Raw genomic sequence first — 25,747 nt, forward strand, 5'->3', positions numbered from 1 at the left:
GGGTTCACTTAAAAATAATGGCATTGGCCACCAAATTATTAATGCCATTGTTCTTACTAATGGTAAACCAACCTGTCTGATCCGCCCGGGTGTGACGCAATCTAATGTTGATATTACTTTATGCTCTCCTGATTTAGCAAAAGAAGTTACTTGGGACGTCTTGGATGACACATTGGGGTCGGATCATTTTGTAGTTCAAATGAATCTTTCTTCTGTTAATTTCCGGAATGAATACATTATTTCGAAGTCCAAATGGAATGTTAATAAAACTAATTGGACTCTGTACTCAGATCTGATTGAACAGCATTTTCTTAACTATTCGGAGAGCTTGTCTACCAGATAAAAATGTGACTTCCTAATGAAAAGTATTAATATTGCACCTTCTCCATCCATTCCGACCTATAAAGCTTTCAAAATTATTAAGCGACCACCTCCTCTTTGGTGGGATTTCGAATGTGAATTAGTTGGTTCCGAAAGAAAAGATGCTTTAAAAACATATAAAAGTAATTCTAGTTTCAATAACTATGTACGTTGTCAGGAGGTAGTAACAGAAACAAAAAAAAATTCATTCTTAAACAGAAAGCCACAGAAAGTTGGAAAAACTGGTGTTCATCCTTACATAAAAATGTATCTATTAAAAATGCTTGGAACCAAGCGAGGAAAATGCAAAGAAAATATACTCCAAACATTAATCATCCTAATGATGACTTGATTGAAGAATTTTTTGACAAAATAGCTCCTTCGTCAGTTAATCGTGCTATAGAGGTCTAAAATAATGGTGTATCTTCAGTCACTTTCTTCTAAATCCATTTACACGGGAAGAACTTGACTTTGCACTAACTAATAGGTCTCACACCGCTCCAGGTTACGATCGTTTTTCTTGATATTTTCAATGATTTTCTTTTTAAAGATGTAGAAATAGATATACTAAGAACTGTTATTGTCATACCAACCCTTAAACCGGATAAAGATCCCAATTTTGCACAATCATAAAGGCCAATATCTTTAATGTCATGTGTTTTGAAGACTTTAGAAAGAATTGTCAAAGTTAGAATGGTGGATAACCCATAACAAATTAGCTTGCCAAAATAAATTTTCGTTTAAAAAAGGGGTTGGTACTCTAGATGCTTTCAGTTCTCTTGTGGTAAACATTAACAATAATTTTTCCAGAAACCATTACCTTTTTGCGGTTTTCATAGATGTGGAAGGTGCCTATGATAATGTATGCCTCCTCACTTTAACAGACAAGATGTTAAAATTATTTCACATTCCAAATCAGGTGGTCAACATGATTATAAAATTCTATACCAATAGAAAAATCTTTTTAAGGAAATTTGATAACAAAATTGTAGCCAATAAATAACAATAATGCACTTCCACAAGGCTCAGTTTTGAGTCCTTTTCTGTTTAACCTGTATACCGTTGATTTACACCAATTAAGTTTTATTCATATTCCATTTAAAATAGTGGAATATGCAGATTACCTTTGCATATATACTGAAAATAAGAAATTTGATACCACCATGGCTTCTCTTAAAGATATCTTTGGTGTTGTTCATGAATGGTTAACAGCAAATGGTCTTCAGATTTCCCATTTCAAGTTTGAAATTTGTCTTTTCAGTAGACACAACATACCTAAATTAAGTCACATTACCCTACGTTTTTATCAATTTTCTCTTAAGGCTATCGGTACATAATTCGCAAATATTTTACGGCTATCCCTACTTTTTCTGTCTTTACACGGCAAATTACGTGTAGTAAAATTCACACTGGTATGGATATGTAAACATTACTAGAATGTCATTCTACTTGAAAATGTCATCATTAACTTAAAGAGATGGCTTTTGAATGTTCGTGGATAACTGTTATTTGTAAAATTGCAAATTATTAATTCAGTTAATAAATGTGATTATTTCATTCATATGAGATTCTGACCAATAGAAAGCTTCTTCTTCATGTGCCATCTCCGCGACGGAGGTTGGCAATCATCATGGCTATTCTGATCTTAGATGCTGCTGCTCTGAATAGTTCGGTTGATGTGCATCCGTACCATTCCCTCAAGTTACGCAACCACGAGATTCGTCTCCTTCCTACACTTCTCTTGCCCTGGATTTTCCCCTGTATAATCAACTGAAGTATGTTGTATCTCTCATTACGCATAACATGCCCCAGGTACTGCAGCTTTCGTGTCTTGATGGTTTCCAATATTTCCAGTCTTTTGTTGACTCTTCTCATGACTTCGTTGTTTGTTATATGCTCGGTCCATGATATCTTCAGGATTCTTCTATACACCCACAGTTCAAATGCTTCCAACTTTTTAGTAGTCGATACGTTGTGTCCATGCTTCTATCCCGTAAAGCAGAGTCGAGAAAATATAACACCTTGCCAGCCTAACTCTCAAGTCTAGTTTCAGTTCTCTTGCACAAAGTACCTTTCTCATTTTATTGAAGTTTGTTCTTGCTTTCTCTATTCGAACTTTGATTTCTTTAGAGTAATCGTTTGTGTGATTAATTATTGTGCCAAAATAGTTGTAGTTTTCTACTTGTTCTAAAGTTTTACCTTTAATTGTCAGGCTTTCATCGTCAATATAAATTAGCTTTCATATAAAATAGCTTTCAATAGAAAGCTACATAAATATAAATTAAATCGATAATTATTGATAATTTCCCGTCGTCAAGTATATTACGTCAGATGCCCTAAGTTGCTACGAAAAAATACATTCAGTGACATTAATGACAATTAATGTTTTAAAAATTATAAATGTGATGACTTTCAACCGTCAAATTAATATTTATAACAACTGTGTGTTTAACTGTACTAATTTCTACTTACATAAATAAATTACAATTAAATTTTGGTGTTGAAGAGTTTTATTCATGAAATAATCGCAACAAATTGAACTCGATCTCTAAAATTAATATAGAATTTTTGCCTTCGTGACACTTTGACATAATTTCGCTCGCCTTCGACTCGTGAAATTAAAACTGTCAAAGTGTCACTCGGGAAAAATTCAATAATTTTAGAGCTCTTGTGCAATTACTACTGATAATTTTTTCACTATGTATTCAGAGATTGTAATAATTTATATGTACAATACTCAATCGAGAAAAGAGGAAAAGTGTTAAAGTGTGATTTTTTAATAATATATTATAACTCTGGAATGCTTACAATTTTGAACATCTTTAACAACAAAATACTTGGATCACAAAATATATTATCCTGATGACATATATTCTCTGCTTGGATCTTCCACAAATAATACACAATAAATACCTTTTTATTAAGTTCACGTCTTAAATCAATTATTTATCAAATACACTATATTTCAATATTGCTTAATCAACAACGCAAAATATTCCTGATGTCAAATATTGTCACTGTCCGCCATGTCAAATATTTAAAATTGTCACTGATTGTCACTGTTTGATTGACAATTATGCTGGCAATATTCTATTCGACTGAGTGCGTTGTAAGGAAAACATAGATTTGGAAAATAATACCACGGACATTGTGTTAATTTTTTTCGAATCCTGAAAAAACCAATAAATATTTTTGAAAATTTTAAACGCAAAATGAAATAATAAATTATTACCGAGGGCAGAAAGTCCCTTAGAATAAATAAAAAGTTTATTTTGAATGAGATATTTGAAATTAAAAATCACACTAAATTTTCTCTTAATTTTTCACCCCTGTAACTTATTAAAATAAACATTATAGAAGTTCTGAGGGACTTCCGGCCCTCGTTAATAACGTAATCTTTCATTCTGCGTTTAAATTTTTCAAAAATACTTATTAGTTTTCTCAGGATTCGAAAAAAAAATGAATCCCCATCTGAATACCATTGCAGCTGAAAATACGTACCCATCCTCTTAAGGACTCAATCAAATATCTTGGCATGGTACTTGATAGAAAATTGACTGGAAAATGCATATCAATTACATGTTAGACCGATGTACGAAAGGTTTAAATTTTTAAAAAATGGTTACTAGAACTTGGTGGGGAGCTAACGTTGAAACCGCATTACTTTTCTATCATAATATTGGATTATGGATGTGTGCTGTACAGATCTGCTTGTTCACAGATATTAAACAAAATAGATGCATTGCAGAATTCAGCCCTACGTGTATGTCTTGGTTCCATGAAAATAACTCCAATTAATCCTCTTCATGTAGAAGCTATTGAGCCTCATTTGAATCACAGAAGGCAGCTTCTTGCAGACAAACTTCTTTTCAAGATATCAAAAACCAATAGTAGTATATATTCAAGAATGGTGGTATTAAATGAATACGATCTTACAAATAAATATTGGTCGAAGAAAAGTTCTTCACTACTGTATATTGCGCTACAATATAATCAAGATATCCTTAGTGAATTATATTATCCCAGCCCAACTCTGTCAGACCTTGGTGATTACAATTAATTGTTCCTGAATATCGAGATTGTAAAACCCTCATAGAGTGATAATTTTCACTACAATATTATTAAACTTATTAAACTCAATACTAGCAAGCTTTGAAGAATCTGTGGCTATATAATGATGCTTCCAAGTACGAGGATGGTGTAGGATGTGCTTTTTATACTCCCTCCAAAAATATTAATTATTCCTACAAACTAGATAACATATTTTCTATATTTAGTGCTGAAGCTGTTGGAATCTACGAAGCTTTGACGTATGTAAGTCAGTCTACAATAATTGATTCTGCAATAATTATATTATTGCATATCATATATGCAATATGATATTGCATATCATATATGCAATCAAAAAACGCTTTTTGGAACTATATAAAGTTAATAGAAAGATTAATTTTGTATGGGTTAAAGCACATATCGGTCTTGAACATAATGTGCATGTTGATATGCTGGCGAGAAAAAGTGTAAAAAATATGGTTTGCCTAATAAATATCCTGTAAGTTTCTGTGATGCAGTCTCTTATATTAAAATGAAATACCTCACAACTTGAAATGAATGTTGGTCACATCATACTCACTTTGAAGGACCTCACCGTCTTGTTTATTATTATTCTTATATCATTATACTTTTATTATTGTTATTGTTAATAAATTTTTGTAGATCGTTTTGAACACACCTATTAGGTTGAAAGGAAGCTATAATTAGCTTATCTTAGCTTAAGAAGGAAGAAAAAATCCTGGCTCCGATACATCAGAGATTGGACCCACACAACAGGGAATGACTTAATCCATCAAGCCCAGAACATAGAGAAATTTGCCATATTGATCGCCAACCTCAATAGAGACGGCACTTATTTGGAGAAGGAGCCCAGTACCATCTTTTTTTAGTACTTAAATTACGTCTCAACAGCTACTGAACTAATTTTTCTTCGTTATTAATATTTTGTGGACTTACGATCTTTAAATATTTATTCTTCTTGATATAGTAGTCATGTTGTGACTGGCTGATTGACATAAAGTTCATGCCATTAAAGAAAATTTTTTATGTTTCGTTATACATATATTTAATATCCGACTGGTCTATTATTTGACAAATAATGGCATTATTTCGAAGCCTATTAAGTACGATATAACGTCCTAGGGCCTATTAAATTTAAATAACGAGTTAAATACTGTCAAGTTGACAAATAAAACTCTAAGTAAAAGTATGGTTACCACAATAATTACGTTACGACTATTTCTGGTAAATGTACTTATTTGAAAATTAAATTAATTCAAAATTCATTCAAATTTTCTGCATATAAAGAATAATTTAGTCGGACATTAAACGTTGAAGGCACCACGGGTATTATAATAATAACGCTTTCGGTCAACGTATACACCTCGGGCCGAAGGCCCTCATTCTATACACCATTGACCTCAAGCGTTATTATCCTTATAATACCCTTGTTACCTTAATAACTATAATTATTCTCAATAATGAAAAAAATTATTTTACAAATCAGCAACTAAAAGTATAGGTACTTACATATGTATTTATTTACAACTACACTCGTTCATACCAACTATGCCAAGATGATGGGTTTAAAAACCGAGAGTGACTCTAAAATAAATGTTTTTACAATCGACTTACCGTTTAAGAAAATTGTAAATTACGCAAAAACCATGACTTCTAGTTATAGAACATCCATATACCATTCGAAAGAGGAACCTGTTTTTAGTATAATAATTTGATAATTCAATAATGGAATGGTAAATTTTAAACACCTTGTAAATAAATGGGTAATAATCAATCATGGAATACATTAATTAAAAGATAATTACCAGACCGTACTGTCATAAAATGACAATGTCATACAATGACATTAATTAACTACATCTTAATCGATTTACATAATAAGAATTTAAATAATTGTAAATTTTGCAAAAACTATGACAACTAGGCCAAAAAAAGAAAATGGAATCAACAGTTATGTTTTAGAACATTAAGGGCCGGTTGGCATATTTACAAAGCTCCTATACTACGGCACCGGAGTGCTGAAATCGGTTAGCCTTTGAAAATACACTATTACGCTACAAACCCTCATTGCTTTAGGCACCTATTAAATTATAAGACATCTATTAAATTATGGTGCCTAAGTTTTTATTGCAATTAATATTATTGTAAGTATTGTATATTTCAATATTGTATTCAAATAGAAATGTCGAAACTGCAATAACCCTAGCATACTTAAGAATGTGTTTTTTGACCCTAACCCGAGAAACAAATAAAACAAAAATAAAAAAAGCCAATGAATAAAAAACAAAAAATATTTTTTATTTTTATTTATTTATAAGTACAGCTATAATTACTCGTATACCGTGCGTCCATAAATAACGCATAAATTCATTATTAACTAAATAAACAACATTATCAGAAATTACCGAAACATATCGATTTTTGATTTTAATTTATGATTTATTGGGATATATATCATACTCGTGACGTCATCCGTATGGACGTGATGACGTAATCGATGGTTTTTTCAATAAGAATAGGGATCGTGTGATAGCTCATTTGAAAGGCAATTCAATTCGCTATTCAATAATATAAACATTAACATAATCAAATGATGAAAGGGTTGACAATGCGAGTCCATTATACAATTGGATATAGTAATTGAGTCAATACTCGCAATCTTTAGTTTGTATTTTTATTAGTTGTTATAATCATGGGGCCCCATGATTATATAACAACTAATAAAAATACAAACTAAAGATTGCGAGTATTGACTCAATTACTATATCCAATTAACATAATCATTTATACAGGGTGTCCAAAAACAATTTTTTAATTAAATTGATTGACACAAAAAGAAGACTTTGCGTAGTTTATTTAATTCAAAATACATTTTACTGCTGTCAGAAAACACAAATAAATTTTTTATTTCAAATATAAACATTACTTTTTGCTTAAATTCAATGTTTAAGCTGCCACCCACCTGCCTCTTGACAGTTTGAACAGCGAATATGAACATATTCGTTGGTTTGAACATTTAATTTAACCGAAAGGCAATGTTTATTTGCCAAATTAAAATTTTATTTCTGTTTTATGACAGCAGTAAAATGTATTTTGAATCAATTAAATTATGGTAGGGGAGCAAAGTATGCTAAATGTGCAGTCATTCGAGCGCTTTTGGGACCTATTGGGTTGTGAAGAGTAGGTCCTAAAACCAAAAAAAGTTAAGTAAAGTTTTCCATTTTAGTAGGCGCTTGCCATTTTTTAATTTAATTTTGCATTTCCAACAATCGTTTTTTCCGATTAGAACGCCATCTATCCATAATTTGAAAAAATGTTTCGAATAAAAGTTACTTATTTTTACGTAAGGAATCCAAATCTGCAATAAAAAATGGGAGCTCCTATTTAAGATTTTAAAGTAACCCCCCACCCACCCTCCGTGGAGGATCGTATTTGATGCCATTCGATATATTTTTCAAAGATATTGAATAAGTGTATTTTACAGTTTTTCGATCTGATGTTCATTTCGCGAAATACCGCGGGATTCGTATTTAAAATATTAAATTTACCCCCCACCCCTCTACGTGGGAAGTTGTGTTTATTATCATTCGATAGATTTTTAAAAAATATTGAGCACATGTTTTTTAGTTTTTCGATCTGTCATTCATTTCGCGAAATATTCGATTTCTTCTTGTGAAACTTTGGGACTCGCCTATTTCCTTACGCCTGGCTCAAATCGTCAGATTTTTGAAATATACACTCTTTTGCATGTACTTAACTTACCTTATCTTAATCTCACAAATTCGAGTTTTTTTAAGGATAGATTTTTTTTTTCGGGCCCCCCTTAACGAACTGTATTAAGAGCCCTGTGTTAAGAGCCAATATATGGTATAGGTACATCTGCAGGGTACCAATTTTCTCCCCATATGATAATCTGACGCGCTCGAGTAACTGCAAAAATCCATGCTTGGGCTCCCCTACCATTACGCACATTCGTCTTTTTGTGTCAATTAATTTAATATAAAAAAAAATTGGACACCCTGTATAAATAATTATGTTAATGACTAAGTTTTCACTCTAATGGCATATAGCATATCCCACCAGAATGAAAACAATGGGAACCTTCTCTGGTTACACCTCCGAGGCTTCTACAATTTGCAAGCCATACGGATGCTGAGACTAAGGAAGATGAGGGAATTCTACAATTTACAATTCACGTCCCATCTGCTCAGCGCGGTAAAGTTCCAACGAAATTGAAAATGGTTATTCATTTTTTATTTACATTTACTCTGTGTGGAGTATGAAGGGAACCAGTCTCGTTGGAACTTTACCGCGCTGAGCAGATGGGACGTGAATTGTAAATTGTAGAATTCCCTCATCTTCCTTAGTCTCAGCATCCGTATGGCTTGCAAATTGTAGAAGCCTCGGAGGTGTAACCAGAGAAGGTTCCCATTGTTTTCATTCTGGTGGGATATGCTATATGCCATTAGAGTGAAAACTTAGTCTTTTGCTAGCAGTTGCCGCTAGGGCATCTATGCCATTTCGTTCGTTGCAATTCGGGACTGCACGCTGGGGTTTGTTTTGGTTGGATCAGGGAGAGCAGCATATGTGCCTCCTGATGAGAGACTAACAAGTTTCGAAACCGGTAGAGGTGCTTGCAGCACTCTCTGATTGGACTGGAATATGGTTCGGCTGTATTTTTGTTTTGCAACGAAATTGAAAATGGTTATTCATTTTTTAATTATGTTAATGTTTATATTATTGAATAGAGAATTGAATTGTCTTTCAAATGAGCTAGTGCACGACCCTTATTCTCCTTTAAAAAGTCATCGATTACGTCATCACGTCCAGACGGATGACGTCACTAGTATGATATATATGCCAAACATCATAAATTAAAATCAAAAGTCGACCAGTTTCGGTAATTTCTAATAATGTTGTTTATTTAGCTAATAATGAAATTATGCGATACTTTATGGACGCACTATACACGAGTAATTATATCTGTACCTATAAATAAATAAAAATAAAAAATATTTAATTTTTTTTATTCAGTGGCGTTTTTTATAGTTTTTCTTTTATTTGATTCTCGGGTTAGGGTCAAAACACAATTTCTATAAAAAATTTTGACATTTCTATAAAAAAATAAAAGTAAAGCAACAAAATGTACCTATGTATCTATAAAAGTAATATTGTAGTAGTTGTGTGTTATGAAATAAGAAATTTATGACTATAAATCTGCAATCAATCACAAACAAGTCTGGCTAATTTTCTGTGCCAAAGACATTTTTCAGAAAAGAAAAGACATTTCTATTCCTGTTTTTCAAGCAATAAATTGAAATATAAATATATAATACTTACAATAATATTAATTTCAATAGAAACTTAGACATCAGAATTTAATAGACGTCTTATAATTTAGTAGGTGCCGAAATTAATGAGGGTTTGTAGCGTAATAGTGTATATCAAATGCTAACCGATTTCAGCACTCTGGTGCGGTACTATAGGAGCATCTGACCCGTGTTGAGCTGCCCCTCCCCCACTTGCAAAAATTAAAAAACAAATAGCCCTGATTTATGAGCTATTTATGAGCTTTCATATTCCGCAAATTAAAAATTTTGAGCTCCTTCCACTGAGCAGGAATTTATTATTTTAAGGGGGGGCTGAGTCAGCCCCCCCCCACTACTGAAAAATAGGGATATTGAATCGATTTTTGCGGCAGAATTATGAGTTATTTATGAGCTCCTGAAATGATATAGTTTCGATTTTTGAGCTCATCCCCTTCATCCCCAAACAACCCTTTAATTGATTTTACTTAAGAGAAACATGCTGAAAAAAATTAAAATATATCGTATCACGGATATTATTCCAATAGCTGATATATTCTAAGAATAAACTCTTAAATCATGCGCATTTCGATTATTGAGCTACAACCCCTTCGCAAGAAAACCACCCCATTTTCCAGGCTTAAGGGAGAGTTGTACTTAAAATGCATTAAATTAATTATTTGGCTACTAAATATCGTCTAATAATTTACGAGCTCCCAAAATACGCGCCATTAGGTCATTAAATTGCAATTTCTTTTGTATAGTGCAGTCACTGAAGGTAAAAATCAACTATTACCTTCAATTTCGGTGAACCTTCATCGATTTTCACGAAAATTGGTGAGGGGTTAGAGGATACCCCAAGAAATAAATGACATGGTGTCACCTTGCGCCTTTATCCTGGGGTGTAGATACCACCCCTTCTCGTGGGTGAAAATTATTTTATTAAAAATAACCCCACAAAACGATAGACGGACAAAGTATAAGCAAAATTTGTTATATAAAGTTATTAAAATAAAGCAATACTTTTTGAGTTATTAAAGATGAAAAAATTTAATTAAAAATGCATATTTTAAAGCGGTTTTTCGTAGATCACTGAAAAACTGTAAGTTTTTACAAAAAAGTTAATAGAAGTTTAGTTCGTATAGCTTATATTCTAAGAATAAACTCTTAAATCACGCGCATTTTGATTATTGAGCTACAACCCCTTCGCAAGAAAACCACCCTATTTTCCCGGCTTAAGAGACAATTTTACTTAAAATGAATTAAACTAATTATTTGGCGACTACATATCGTTTAATAATTTATGAGCTGGCAAAATACACGCATTTCAGTTATTGAATTGCAATTTTCTTTCTATAGTGCAGTCACTGAAGGTAAAAATCAACTATGACCTTCGATTTCGGTGAACCTCCATTCATTTTCACGAAAATTGATGAGTGTATAGAGGATACCTCAACAAACAAAAGTAACATGGTACCAACTTGCGGTTTTAGCCTGAGGTAGATATCACCCCTTCTCGGAGGTGAAAATTACTTTATTAAAAATAACCCCACAAATCGATAAAAATAACCCCCACAAATTTTACGCAAAATTTGTTATATAATGTTATTAAAATAAATCAATACTTTTTGAGTTATTAAAGATCAAATATTTTAATTTTTGTGAAAAAAATGCAAGTTTTAAAGCGATTTTTCATAAATAACTCAAAAATTTTAGTTTTTACAAAAAATTTTTCATCACTAAAATTGAACCCAATAAAAAATTTAATAAATTCCTCACTTAAAAAACCATTTAATGTTACTTAATTTAACGTAAGTTATAGGTAATTGAATGTATGTATATTTTTTTTCTGCGAGTATTCAAATTTAAGGATCTAAGCTTAAATAACGGGAAAGCGATGCATTTTATAACACTTACTAAATACTTTTTAAAGTACTTAGAAATACCTATCAAATGATATCCAGAAGAAGTTGATAGCATCAAAATTTATACTCCAAAAATTTTTCCAAAAAAATTATATTGTTTTTTTTTTGGAATAACTGTTAATTTTTATGATATCAGGCACATCCAAATCCAACTATTTGAAAGTTAATTTCAAGAGCTATAAAACTGTATTACATTTTTAATCTTTCAAATACTTTATTTGTTTATACTCTGGGCTAATTAGCAAAATATAAGAAAAAGTTATTTACCAGCAATTTTATTGCTGGAATCGAATCTTATTATTGTATGTATTAATAATATAGATATGCAAAGTCCGCAGATAGTGTGCTACTTTTTTTATAAACAAAATGGCGCCCGAAAATCGTGTTTTTTTCAATTTTGCTCTATAATTCTAAAGATTTTAACTTTAGACCAAAAACACCCAAATAAAAATTCACCGCAATTAAATTCTGCATAGAGACGTGTTTTTTCCGATTTACTTCGACGAAAACTTTCCCCGGAAAAAGCGGGATTTTCCAACAAAATCTTTAATTTTCAACTAAACTTTTAGATAAGTAGTTGTTAATCAATAATTAAATAACTTGATAATTTAAAAGATCTTTCCGTATATATTATAATTCCAGAAGTCTATGGAAATTGAATGAACAGTTTAGCAACAATTAAAATGTTAATTAAAAATTTACGGTCGCTATAATAACGACAATAATTATGATGCACAAGAATAACTATGAGTTTTTCATAAAAAGACACTATACCTATCTAATGTAATTTACAGAATTGAAATTGGACTATTTAAGCGGCCTCAGGAATATTTTAAATTTATAAACAATTTTTTGGTTTAAAATCAAATAGAATATCTCGGGAAATATTAAACTAAATTAAATTGTGAAAACGGTATTCGAAAGACAGCGGCAGGACACTTCTTTTAAAAGAAAAAACGTTTAATTATGACGAGTGGTTGCTGAGATACAATCGGTCAAATTTGACCGGAATTTACGGCAAAGATATAAACAATAGGATCATAATTTTCAAACTATCACCTTTTTATTTTCGTCCTCTTTCTCCACACCAATTTTCATACCTTTAAAATGCTCATAGCATATATTATTATAATAAAAACTATCGATAATACGTGTGAAAATTGCCAAAAACAGCAAAATTCCAATCAAAAATTAGGTTGGAGAAAATGTAACCTTCAAAGTTCAAAATCGGTATACGTTAACAAAATGCATTTTCTCGGCTTCCCATGGATCAATTTCCTTCATTCTTTTTTTGTTCCCTAATAACTCGAGTAGAGCCATCGAACGCATTATTAAATGTCAAACTTGCTTTTGTTTTGTTATAATAGATTAATTTATTTATAAGAATAGAAAATTACATATTTTTTTCAGTTGTAGGCTTTTTTTTAGATAAACTTACTGCAAGTGTACCTTTTAAAGTTAAAAACATAAATATTCTCATTTGAAAGCTGTATAATTATTTAAACAATTTTATTTAAACAAATTAAAATATTGTGTTATAATAAATAAATTAATTTATTATAACAAAACAAAAGCAAGTTTGACATTTAATAATGCGTTAGTTCGATGGCTCTACTCGAGTTACTTGGGAACAAAAAAAAATGAATGAAGGAAATTGCTCCATGGGAAGCCGAGAAAATGCATTTTTTTTTAACGTATACCGATTTTGAACTTTGAGGGTTCCATTTTCTCCAACCTAATTTTTGATTGGAATTTTGCTATTTTTGGCAATTTTCACACGTATTATCGATAGTTTTTATTATAATAATATCACACACCTAGTTCAATTGTGCCACAACTGCAAAAAATTCGAATTTTGGGTTAAGGCTGTAAAATATTGCCTATTGTATAATGGCCCATCTAATGCAATACAGCCTGAACTAAAATATTGCTTTGGATAAGTATAAAGTAAGTTACTTCGGTATTTCACTGTAGGGTTTTTGGAGGTTTTGAAAATGCAATACGGCCATAACTGGGAGATGTGGCGATAATATACACTGTCACAATACAACCGATGTAATTCAATACGTTCAATACGGCCACAACTGCAAAAATCAAGAGAGATGTGGCGATAATATACACTGCCACAATACAACGGTATAATTCAATACGGCCACAACTGCAAAAATCAATTGATTTTTTCATTATATTGCCGCCGTGTTAAATGACTTTCTTCACAATGCAATATCGCCATAACTATCAAAAGAATAATAACGTTTTGTTTTTAATAAATTTTAATAAGATCCAGCCAATAAGTGTATAATTTACTACCTAAATTGTAATTTTGAAGCCAGTCACTCTCAAAATAAATTATTTACAGGGCATAACGCCTTTACTACAGAACGTTTTGCTCATTTCTCGAGAATATTGTGTTTTGCACTTGTGGCACTATTGAACTAGGTGTGCGAATATGTTATGAGGATTTTAAAGATATGAAAATTGGTGTGAAAAAAGAGGACAAAAATAAAAAGGTGATGGTTTAAAAATTATGCTCTTATTTTTTATATCTTTGCCGTAAATTTTGGTCAAATTTGACCGGTTGTATCTCAGGAACCACTCGTCATAATTAAACGTTTTTCTTTTAAAAGAAGCGTCCTGCCGCTGTATTTTGAATACCGTTTTTACAATTTAATTTAGTTTAATATTTTCCGAGATATTCTATTTGTTTTTAAACCAAAAAATTGTTTATAAATTTAAAATATTCCTGAGGCCGTTTAAATAGTCCAATTTCAATTCTGTAAAGTACATTAGATAGGTATAGTGTCTTTTTATGAAAAAATCATAGTTATTTTTATGCATCATAATTATTGTCGTTATTATAGTGACCGTAAATTTTTAATTAACATTTCAATTGTTGCTAAACTGTTTCCATCATTCAATTTCCATCGGCTTCTGGAACTATAATATATACAGAAAGGGCTTTAACGTTAGCAAGTTATTTAATTATTGATTAACAACTACTTATCTAAAAGTTTAGTTGAAAATTAAAGATTTTGTTGGAAAAACCCGCTTTTTCCGGGGAAAGTTTTCGTCGAAGTAAATCGGAAAAAACACGTCTTTATGCAGAATTTAATTGCGGTGAATTTTTATTTGGGTGTTTTTGGTCGAAAGTTAAAATCTTTGGAGTTATAGAGCAAAAATTAAAAAAAAAATGATTTTCGGGGGCCATTTTGTTTATAAAAAAAGTAGCACACTATCTGCGTACTTTGCATATCTATATTATTAATATATACAATCATAAAATTCGATTCCAGCAATAAAATTGCTGGTAAATAACTTTTCCCAAAAATGGCCTATTCTCCGATAATTAGCCCAGACTATTAGGATAATAGGTTAAATGGCTCCAGTTACATTGTTCTCGCAGTAAAATTTAGACTTAAAAATATTTTTTACGTGTATCGTGTATTGTTGGAGTTATTATCAAAAGCAAATACTTTACGAAAAGTTGAAAAATTTTGATTTTTTTAAATCATACATATATATAAATATATATTGTAAATATTTTAAATTATACATGTATATATATATATATATATATATATATATATATATATATATATATATATATATATATATATATATATATATATATATATATATATATAATGGTTTTTGGTTTTTGGTTTTTGGTTTTCGGTTTTTGTTTTTTTACTTCACTTTTTTAACTTGTTTATATTTTTTTTTATTGACGATTTATCTAATTTTATAAAATTGTATTTGTTATTGTTATGTATATCTTTTTCGTGACTATGTTAAGCTTTGTCCATAAAATTGTATAATTTTCAGTGACAATAAAGCATATTTCTGTTCTATTCTATATTATTGTGTATCATTTTGTCAATCAAAGATAGAATAAAAACTTTATTTTTTTTAATATAACGCGGGCACATAAATTTGATACACCCTGTATATTGATTTGTAACTATTTATTATATGTTAGTTTTTAAGAAGTGGGTTATCCTTAATGAGTTTTTCCCTGAAGAATTAAAGACATTAGTAAATAAAGTGATGTGAATAGATAATTTGTTTCGGGATTATAATTTTAAAACGGTGGCTTTGTTACGGGCGAGGCCAAAAGCCACAAGTATTAATTATATTTAGAAAAGTAATGTAGAGAAAGTTGGAATTTTAAGTCCCCTTGTTTAAGCCCCAAGTAAATTTGTAGAATTCCCGAAAAGTACTTATCACGAGTAGAAGTATTTGTTTGGAAGGATGCATGGGTTTTTCGAATGAAAAAATAGGAATGGGGAGAGAGAAATGTTTCTGATTGGCTTAGCAATTTGGAATGGGGATGAGAGAAGGTTGAATGTTCAGATAGTTTGGAAAAGGAGATTATTATGTGACCGGCATCGCAGAAGAGCAGTCAAAGTTTTCGTGAATAGTTCAGAAGCAAGTACCAGTGGTTGTTTGATAGTGAAGAGTGTAGCTGAAAAGTGGAACGAGAGACAAAATTATTTGTGACACCAAGTAAAAAAGATACTTGGGTCTCAGGAGTCTATTATTGTGAGAAAGAGAGGAGAGAATTTTGGAGTTTTTTTGGAACAAGTACTGGTTAAAAGAGGCCTGGCTCGTGTTTTGGAGAATTAGTTGCTGGTATGCTGCTGGATTGATGCTGAGAACTGAGAGGGCTTTGATGGGTAGCCTAACATAATCAACAAGAAAGAGCTGTTTGGGTCAAGAGGAGACATCATTGTGTGTGAATAAAAAGGTCAGTCAATAATTTATGTGATAGATTTTCTTTATGTTCAGAAGTTAAATTTTTTGAGTAAAAGCATATGAGCTAAGATTCCAATATTTCAAAAATTTAATAGGAAGTATAAGTAGTTTTGCGAATACCTAAATTTGTTTGTTTAGTTTGTTTTATCAATGTTATCAGGAACAAACCGATAAATATTTGTTGGATTAAAATTAATTTATGTGGTAAAAGTTTCATTGGGACAGTTATGCCCACAGGATTTAATTGATAAATTTTCAGAGTATCGCTTTTTATAATAAAAGATATTTGTATGTGCTTATTTATGGTATTTCTATTTATTTCCTTTTAAGGATAAGTATAACCCAAGATAATTTAGTTATTTTTTTGTATGACAAAAAGACACCCTGAGATTTTCTTAATTTTTATGTATGATTTGCGACAATTGAATAATTAATTAAATAAATACTAATTATTATAAAAGTAAGAGAAAGCAGATCATAACAATATTTTTTTAAAATATGCATTCTAAATCGGTAAAAATGTTTAAGGTCATTACTTATGCTAAAGTAAACAAAGTCTTATAGGGATTACTAAAGATTTTAATTTTTGTAGAAATGGCGTTCGGTTTATATTTCACTTTCTACTAGAAATTTGAAAGAGTCCTATTATTTTCACGTTCACTTGCTTAATTTTGATGATATCAACTTCTTTTGGGTGCTCATTTAATAGGTATTTCTAGTCAAATATATATATTCAGTACTTTTGATAAAATGCATAGTATTTCTGTTAATCAGGCTTGAATAATTATATTTGAGTACTCGCCGAAACAAAAAATACATTTAATTAGATATCTATAAGTCACTATAAATTAACACGTTCACTGCTACTCATATATTAGTAACATTGCTGCCGGCCTGATACATATTTTTGAAATTTTTGGCTCTCCATTATTGTTAAAATGTGTGTTATTATAAGAGTTAAAAACAAGACAAAATAAGTACACATATTACCACAAGTGCTATCACTCCTACGGTATACACATTACAAGTGCTAGAATATAAATTAACATTATATTCGTTATGGTATATGACGCACCGGTGCGTCATCCGCCCCTCTACACTCTACAAGAACTAGTTTGACGCACCGGTGCGTCATCAGCACTGAACGTGTTAATAATAAATGGTTTTTCAAAGCTTTAATTTTGGTGGTGATAACTTTTTTATAAAAACTTACAATTTTTAAGTGATGTGCGAAAAATCTCTTTAAAGCCTGCATTTTTTCACGAAAAATTAAAATTTTTGATCTTTAATAACTCAAAAAGTATTGATTTATTTTAATAACTTTATATAACAAATTCTGCTTATAATTTGTCCTTCTATCAATTTGTAGAGTTATTTTTAATAAAATAATTTTCACCCTCGAGAAGGGGTGGTAACCACCCTCAGGGTAAAGGCGCAAGGTGGCACCATGTCACCTTTGTTTGTTGGGGTATCCTCTAACCACTCACCAATTTTTGTGAAAATCGATGAAGGTTCACCAAAATTGAAGGTAATAGTTGATTTTTACCTTCAGTGATTGCACTTCACAAAAGAAATTGCAATTTAATGACCTAATGGCGCGTATTTTGGGAGATCATAAATTATTAAACGATATTTAGTCGCCAAATAATTAATTTAATGCATTTTAAGTTTAAGTACAAACTCTCTCTTAAGCCTGGAAAATGGGGTGGTTTTCTTGCGAAGGGGTTGTAGCTCAATAATCGAAATGCGCATGATTTAAGAGTTTATTCTTAGAATATAAGCTATTGGAATAATATCCGTGACACGATATATTTTAATTTTTTTCAGCATGTTTTCTTAAGTAAAATCAATAAAGGGTTGTTTGGGGGTGAAGGGGATGAGCTCAAAAATCGAAACTATATAATTGCAAGAGCTCATAAATAGCTCGTAATTGTGCCGCAAAAATCGATTCAATATCCCTATTTTTCAGTAGTAGGGGCTGAGTCAGCCCCCCACTAAAATATTAAATTCCTGCTCAGTGGAACGAGCTCAAAATTTTTAATTTGCGGAATATGAAAGCTCATAAATCAGGGCTATTTGTTTTTTAATTTTTGCAAGTGGGTGGGGGGGCAGCTCAATACGGGTGAGCATCTGTAAATATGAGGCCGGTTGTTCGAACGCTAATCAAAAAGTTGATTATAATAAAGTCTCCTTAACAAAATCCGTTTTTCGTACGCCAATCAGTTGATTGTAATCAAATATTAATTATTAATTAACATAACAATAATTAACATAATTGATTAACTAATCAATTAATGTCATAATATTGTAATCATTTATGTTTTCAGCAACCCAATCAAAGTTGGCATTGACAGTTGGTGACAGTAATTAAATATTTGATAATGATCAGTTGATTCCATTTTTAATTAGCGTTCGAACAACCGGCCCTTAGAGACTGGAAACATCAGGGGAATATTCAATATAAATGATATATTGTCGGTGATGTGACAATACGTCCTATCTGCTTTTTCATGAATTTTGTAGGAGAGACGAAAAACCATTTTTACTGTCATCTGCTGTTTTCATAATACCTACAGTAGGAAAAATGAAAGAATACCCATGAACGAACATATAAAACACGCTGTGTGTTCCTGTCACCGTGTCAGACAAAAAATTGGCCACAAGTACATGTAATAATTATTGTTACATGTACTTGCACTGGACAATTTTCTTTGTGACACGGTGACAGCAAATACAGCGTGTTTTATATGTTCGTTCATAGGTATTCTTTAATTTTTCCGACTGTATGTAAGTTTTAACATGTTTTGTAGTAAATGCATATTTGAATTTACTACAAAACAAGTAAAAAAATATCATATCTCTCTTACAAAACTCATGAAGAAACAGATAGGAGGTATTGTCACATCACCGACAATATACAAGTATGTACCACGAATAAATCATACCTACATTAAATTTTTTTATTTCGTTGCGTAGATATATTGGCGGAGAAATTAAATTAATGAATAATAGAGTTTGATTTTTGTTTAAATTATTTCTTGTTTATAGACAAAAAGAAAAATTTGTATATAAAAATCAAAGGTGGGGAAGTTGCTATGGTCCAAAATTGTATATAGAAAAATGTGTACGGTTTATTTTTTTATTGTGTTGTGAAGTGCTAAAAAAAGAGACGTTTTCAATTTTAAATTTAAGGTGAAGTGGGACTTTCAAATTATGTAAATCAGTAGATTAAGAATACTTTAAGTAAATAATATATGTTGCATTGAGATATGATATCTCCCTGCAGTTTTCAATGATTAATTTCTGTTATCATAAAACCAGTCATTAACGGTATAAGGAGAAAGTAGAAAGTCTTTGTCTTGTACGATTTGTACACAATTATGGGAATAGAAGCAATAAACAATATTAGGAGGTGTCTACAGTTTTGTTTTTATAAGCAGAACCAGGGAAGGAGTTTGTTTGATAGAGAACATAATTAAAGTATATTCATCATTTTCGAAAAGTACAGAGAAAAATTGTGGAAATGAGACATTGATTGAATTATATTTATTTTGAATATTTTTTTGTTAATTGTATGTGCAACAGATGCATTTAGGGAAACGTTTATTTATAAGATATTTATTTAGTGTATAAAAATTTACAAAATTATTTGATCATTACTATTGATTTTATTACTTTAACTGTTTTTTTTTCATTTATTTCCTTCTACTTCTATTTTTCTCAAACACTATTAAAAGGAAAGTGATTTTTGAACTGAATTAAGAGCCCTGAGATTAGAAAAACATATACAGGGTGGGGCAAATATAGGGCCTATTAGAAATATCTCGAGAACTAAAGGTAAGAGAATCATGAACATTGGAATACAGGCGTTTTGAGGTATGAACTATTTAACGAAAATATTTTGGTCTCTTTGCTACCCCTGTTATACCAGAAGTTGATTATAACTTCGTTTTTTAAATGGAACACCTCCATATCTGGATGTATTTTTCTCCATATCTTCTTCCTTAAAATATGAAGATTTGTAATATTATACAGGGTAGTTTATAAGATAATCACGTTTTTTTATTAATTTCGTAGCAATATTCACCCCGTGTAGAATTGTACTGATTTGACATAAGAAACTCTATTTATGTTCAAATGGTTTTTAATATAGTCTACTATTGTTAAAAATTATTAATACAGCGGAATGCTTAACTTTAGTATACAGGGTTGGTCGAAACTCAGAATGAGTATTTTCTGAGTTTTGTTAAATGGAACACCCTATTTTTAAGTATTGTATTGAAATTACATTTTATTATGCTTTTTTTATTTCTTAAGCATTCCCTATACCTAACTTTGAAAAGTTTCTCTTCTTGGTTGTTGTCTATCAGGGAATTGCAGATGATAAATTCTTATTACTATGATCCATTTTTTAAATAGAAGGAGTTATTTTAACGAATGCGAGAAAAATCAATGCCGAAATAAAGCCGAGTTCACACACAAGCAACATCTGTCAAATTTGGAAGTTTGTCTGAGGTGTCATTATTGACAACTATTGAGTTATCGATTTTTGCCGTGTTAAAATTTTACTGACATTTTTACTAGAAATAATTCTTTTGTTGGATATATTGTTTATATTTTGCACGTTGTATTAAGTATGGATGCCTTACCAAGCACGAGTGCGGGTAAAAGAGTATTTCAAAGTTTATTACAACGAAATAAATATATTTTAAACAGTTTAATTATGTTTTTATTTAAATATTAAACTATTTTTAATACTTCAAATAATACCACAAATTAAAAATAACGTTAACACGTCATTTTTTATAAACTTCCCCGCAATTGCTTTTCCCTTGATGAATCGTAGAAAATCTAAAAAACCTCAGATTTTCTACACAAATTTTTAATTTTCGTTTCATCATATTTTAACACTAATTTATGATCCTATTCCCAACGAAGACAAATCCAAAGACACAAAAATGATAAAAAATATATATTTACTAAAAACACCAATCATTTTTTTTCACACTTCATTTCACTTTACTTTTAATTGTCGATTTTTTTTTTAAAATTCACTCTCAACATTTTTCCAAATCGCGCCTAAAGAAGTATAACTTCAAAAACATTCAAAACAGTGTCTTCAAAAATTACGATGTTTTGCCGCCCAAAATAGGTTTACCCTATGTAAATCAGTCTTCTTATGTTACTGCTCCTATTTAAAAAAACGAACCATAGTACATAGTACATTTTTGTTTTACCCTCCTAGAAGAAAAACCATACTAATCATTTTCCCCAATATAAAAATTTATATTACCTAGTACTGGTAACAAAGCAACTGGAACTATAAAAATAGTATAATGTAATGTATAATGTTTAAGCAAGTTTAGTGTCAAAGCCATAGCCAACTAGGTAGAATATGATTTTTGCTTTTATTGATATTTTATGCACCAAAAATCTTAACAACGTAGGCATTTTGGTATCCCATTAAATACCTATCAATAAATAGTGTGGTATAACTAGACCCAAACCCAGACATCCAAAGTGAAAGTTATCCTCCAACACCAAATTGTTCTATATGGTCCACATAATGTTCAGAAAAGTCACACCATTATGAGCGTCAGGTTTGCGGAGAGAGGGCAGAGAAATCGGTAAGTTCGTAGTTTTTTACGTTTTTCGTCAATATTTCTAAAACTATGCGGTTTAGCATGAACAACCTTCTATTCAAAAATGTTCTACATTTAATTTGAAATAAAAAAACTCTATGCATAATCCTTCTAAAATGAACGGTTCCAAAGTTACGGAGGTAGTATAGTATAATTGGTCCAAAAAAGGCCTAACCCAAACATCCAAAGTAAAAGTTTTGCTCCAACACTAAATTGTTATATATGGTCCATATATTGTTCAGTAAAAAGCTACACCAATTCGAGTACGGTTTGGGGGGGGGGGGGAGAAGAAATCGGTAAATTAGTAGTTTTTTACGGTTTTCGTCAATATTCCTAAAAATGTGCTTTAGCGTAAACAATGTTCTATACAAGCATATTCTACATAAAATTTAAAACAAAAAAGGTCCTATACAGAATTGTTATAAAGTCAACGGTTCCAGAGTTACGGAGGCTGAAAAGTGGAGGTTTTCGATACTTTTTATATTTTTTGGGCAATTTATAATATTATTACTGATAAAAGAAATGTTCTTTAACAGGATTGTGTTTTGTAAATAAAATTTTCTGTTCAGTGGCCGATGGTATGTTAGTGATAAGCCCTTAAAGAGACGTCAACCTCACCAGCCAAAATCATCATCAATTGCCCAAAAAATATAAAAAGTCTCGAAAACCTCCACTTTTCACCCTCCGTAACTCTGGAACGGTTGATTTTATAACAATTATGTATAGCACCTGTTTTATTTTAAATTTTATGTAGAGAATTTTTGTATAGAACATTATTTACGCTTAAAACCCTTAATAGGACAACATGAAAAATTTTTCCACTTTAATTTGCCGCCAAATTCCGATTGTCACTGTCAGTACACAGAATGTTGAACTTTGTGATATTAAGTATTCGTTTCATGGATAAATACACTTATCCATGAAACGAATGCTTAATACCACAAAAGTCAACATTCTGTGTATTGACAGTGACACTCGAGATTTGGCGGCAAAAAAAGGTGGGAAAATTTTTCCCTTTGTCTTATTAAGGGTTAAGCATAGTTTTAGAAATATTGAAGAAAAACTAAAAAAACTACAAATCTTCTCCCCCGTCTCCCCATCCCCACCCCCAAACCGGACGCTCAAAATGGTGTAACTTTTTACTGTACAATATGTGGACCATATAGAACAATAGAACAACTCGATGAGAGCGGCGCAGGATAGATGGGGTTGGAAACGAGGGGAGGAGGCTTATGTTGAGCAGTGGACTTTTGAGGCTGGATGATGATGATAGAACAATTTGGTGTTGGAGGAAAACTTTTACTTTAGATGTCTGGGTTAGGCCTTTTTTTGGACCAATTATACTATACTACCTCCGTAACTTTGGAACTGTTCATTTTAGAAGGAATATGCATAGGACCTTTTTTATTTCAAATTTAATGCAGAACATTTTTGAACAGAAGGTTGTTCATGCTAAACCGCATAGTTATAGAAATATTGACGAAAAACCTGAAAAACTACGAATTTACCGATTTCTACCCCCTCTCCTCCCCAAACCCGACGCTCAAAATGGTGTGACTTTTTTCTGAACATTATGTGAACCATACAGAACAATTTGGTGTTGGAGGGTAACTTTCACTTTGAATATCTGGGTTATGCCATCTTTTGGATCAATTGTATCATACTAAAATTAAGGATCATTCTAGATGAACATGTATTTATTTTCAAAAAAATATTTTTGATTGAATATTCTCATGGCCGCCGGCCGACATAATAAAATTTCACGTAATTTTTGTTGCAATAGAATAGAATAGAATATAAATATGCTTTATTGTCACTAAAAATTATAAAATTTTGTGGACAAAACTTAAGGGGATCGGTACATACTTTCAGCTTCAATGCTATTTAAAAGGGATTCATTTTTTTCGAATCCTGAGAAAACTAATAAGTATTTTTAAAACAATTTAAACGCAAAATGTAATATTACGGTATTACCGAGGGCCGAAAGTCCCTGGAAACTTCTATAATGTTTATGTTAATAAGCTACAGGGGTGAACAATTAAGAAAAAATTTAGTGGGATTTTTAATTTCAAATATCTCACTCAAAAGAAACTTTCTATTTATTCTAATATACTTTCGGCCCTCGATAATAAAGTAGTATTTCATTCTTCGTTTAAATTTTTCAAAAATACTTATTAGTTTTCTCAGGATTCGAAAAAATTATTACATTTAAGGTACATTGAAATTTTGGCAGAAGTCAAAATTTTTCATTCTACTCCTTTCCGCTTAAGATAGATTAAAAAAAAACAATAACATGCACAATTTTCTGAAATTTGATAAATCGTCAATATAAAAAAATTACAAGTTAATAAAGTAAAGAAAAAACAAAACCGATATATTGCAAAATTAAAATAAGTTGCAAATTGAACATACAACATAATAAAATACAGACATAGGAACTGATAAGTTTAAGCTGCTACATGTGACACCCAAATATAGATAAATATACTTTAGTTACTTGTACATTACTGTAATTTCTTAGTCATTAAGAAACTCTTCTACTGAATAATATGGTCTTTTAGATAGATGGGCTTTTGTCATTTTACGGAACTTGGGGATAGATGTTGCAGATTTAAGTTATAAAGGGAGATGGTTGTGTAGTTTTTTTGGGGAATATAATATAGATTTCTTTACTAACTCAGAGGACGGAATCGATAAATAGACATCAAAAGTTGAATTTCTGGTGGAGTAGTCATGATGAAGTCTTGCTGGAAAGACATGCAGGTGTTTACGAATTAGGCAAACAGTTTCTAAAATATGTAAAGATGGAAGGGTGAAAATCCCGTGATCTTTGCAGTAACTTCTGAAATGTGTTGTTCTTTTGAGGGCAAACAGATATCGTATTGCTCTTTTTTGTAATTTAAAAATAACATCTAATTGGGCAGCTGTACTAGAACCCCAAAAAGGAAGACCATATCGACGATGAGACTCGAACAAGGAAAAATATGATATTCAGAAGATGCTAACTTCAGTTCCTTCGAAACAGACCTTATTATAGCATAGCAGGCTGAGGCGAGTTTCTTACTTAACAAATCGATATGAAGGGACCATTTGAGGTTGCTGTCTAAAAGAACACCAAGAAATTCCACAGAATCAACGGTAGAGATCTGGCTGTTATTAACAAGCAGGGGTTGAAGAGCACTTTTATAGAATAATGCTCCTGTCTTATCCACGTTAAAAGAGAGTAAATTAGAATCAGACCAGGTTTTTATCGTAAGCAATTCAGAAGTTATAGTTGCATGAAAAGTTATAATTAATGTTTGGCTTAAAGAATCACGACTAACACAAAAATTAAAGCAGTTGGGTTTAGGGAATGTTTAAGAAATAAACAAGTACAATAAAATATCATTTCATTACATTACTAAAATATATGGTGTTCCATTTGAGGAATCTCAGAAAATACTCATTCCGAGTTTCGACCAACCATGTATACTAAAATTAAATATTTCGCTATATTAAGAATTTTCAATAATAGTATATATCAAATATTTATATATTAAAAATCACTTGAACATAAATGGAGTTTTTGGTAATATCTAATTAGTACAATTCTAGAGGGTGTGCTACAAAATTTATAAAAAAATCGTAATTATTATCTTTTAAACTACCTTGCATAATATTACAAAACCTCATATTTTAAGAAGGAAGA

The 25,747-nt window shown here is 30.9% G+C and overlaps 1 protein-coding gene across 10 annotated transcripts in view; it reads right to left on the reverse strand.

Moving 5' to 3' along the window:
* LOC114330194 (adenylate cyclase type 5) overlaps window positions 1-25,747 on the reverse strand; it is a 1,795,244-nt gene that overhangs the window by 103,850 nt on the left and 1,665,647 nt on the right. The window lies entirely within an intron of this gene.

The sequence above is a fragment of the Diabrotica virgifera genome, chromosome 1, assembly GCF_917563875.1.
Source record: "Diabrotica virgifera virgifera chromosome 1, PGI_DIABVI_V3a".
In the NCBI taxonomy this organism is placed as follows: Eukaryota; Metazoa; Arthropoda; class Insecta; order Coleoptera; family Chrysomelidae; genus Diabrotica; species Diabrotica virgifera.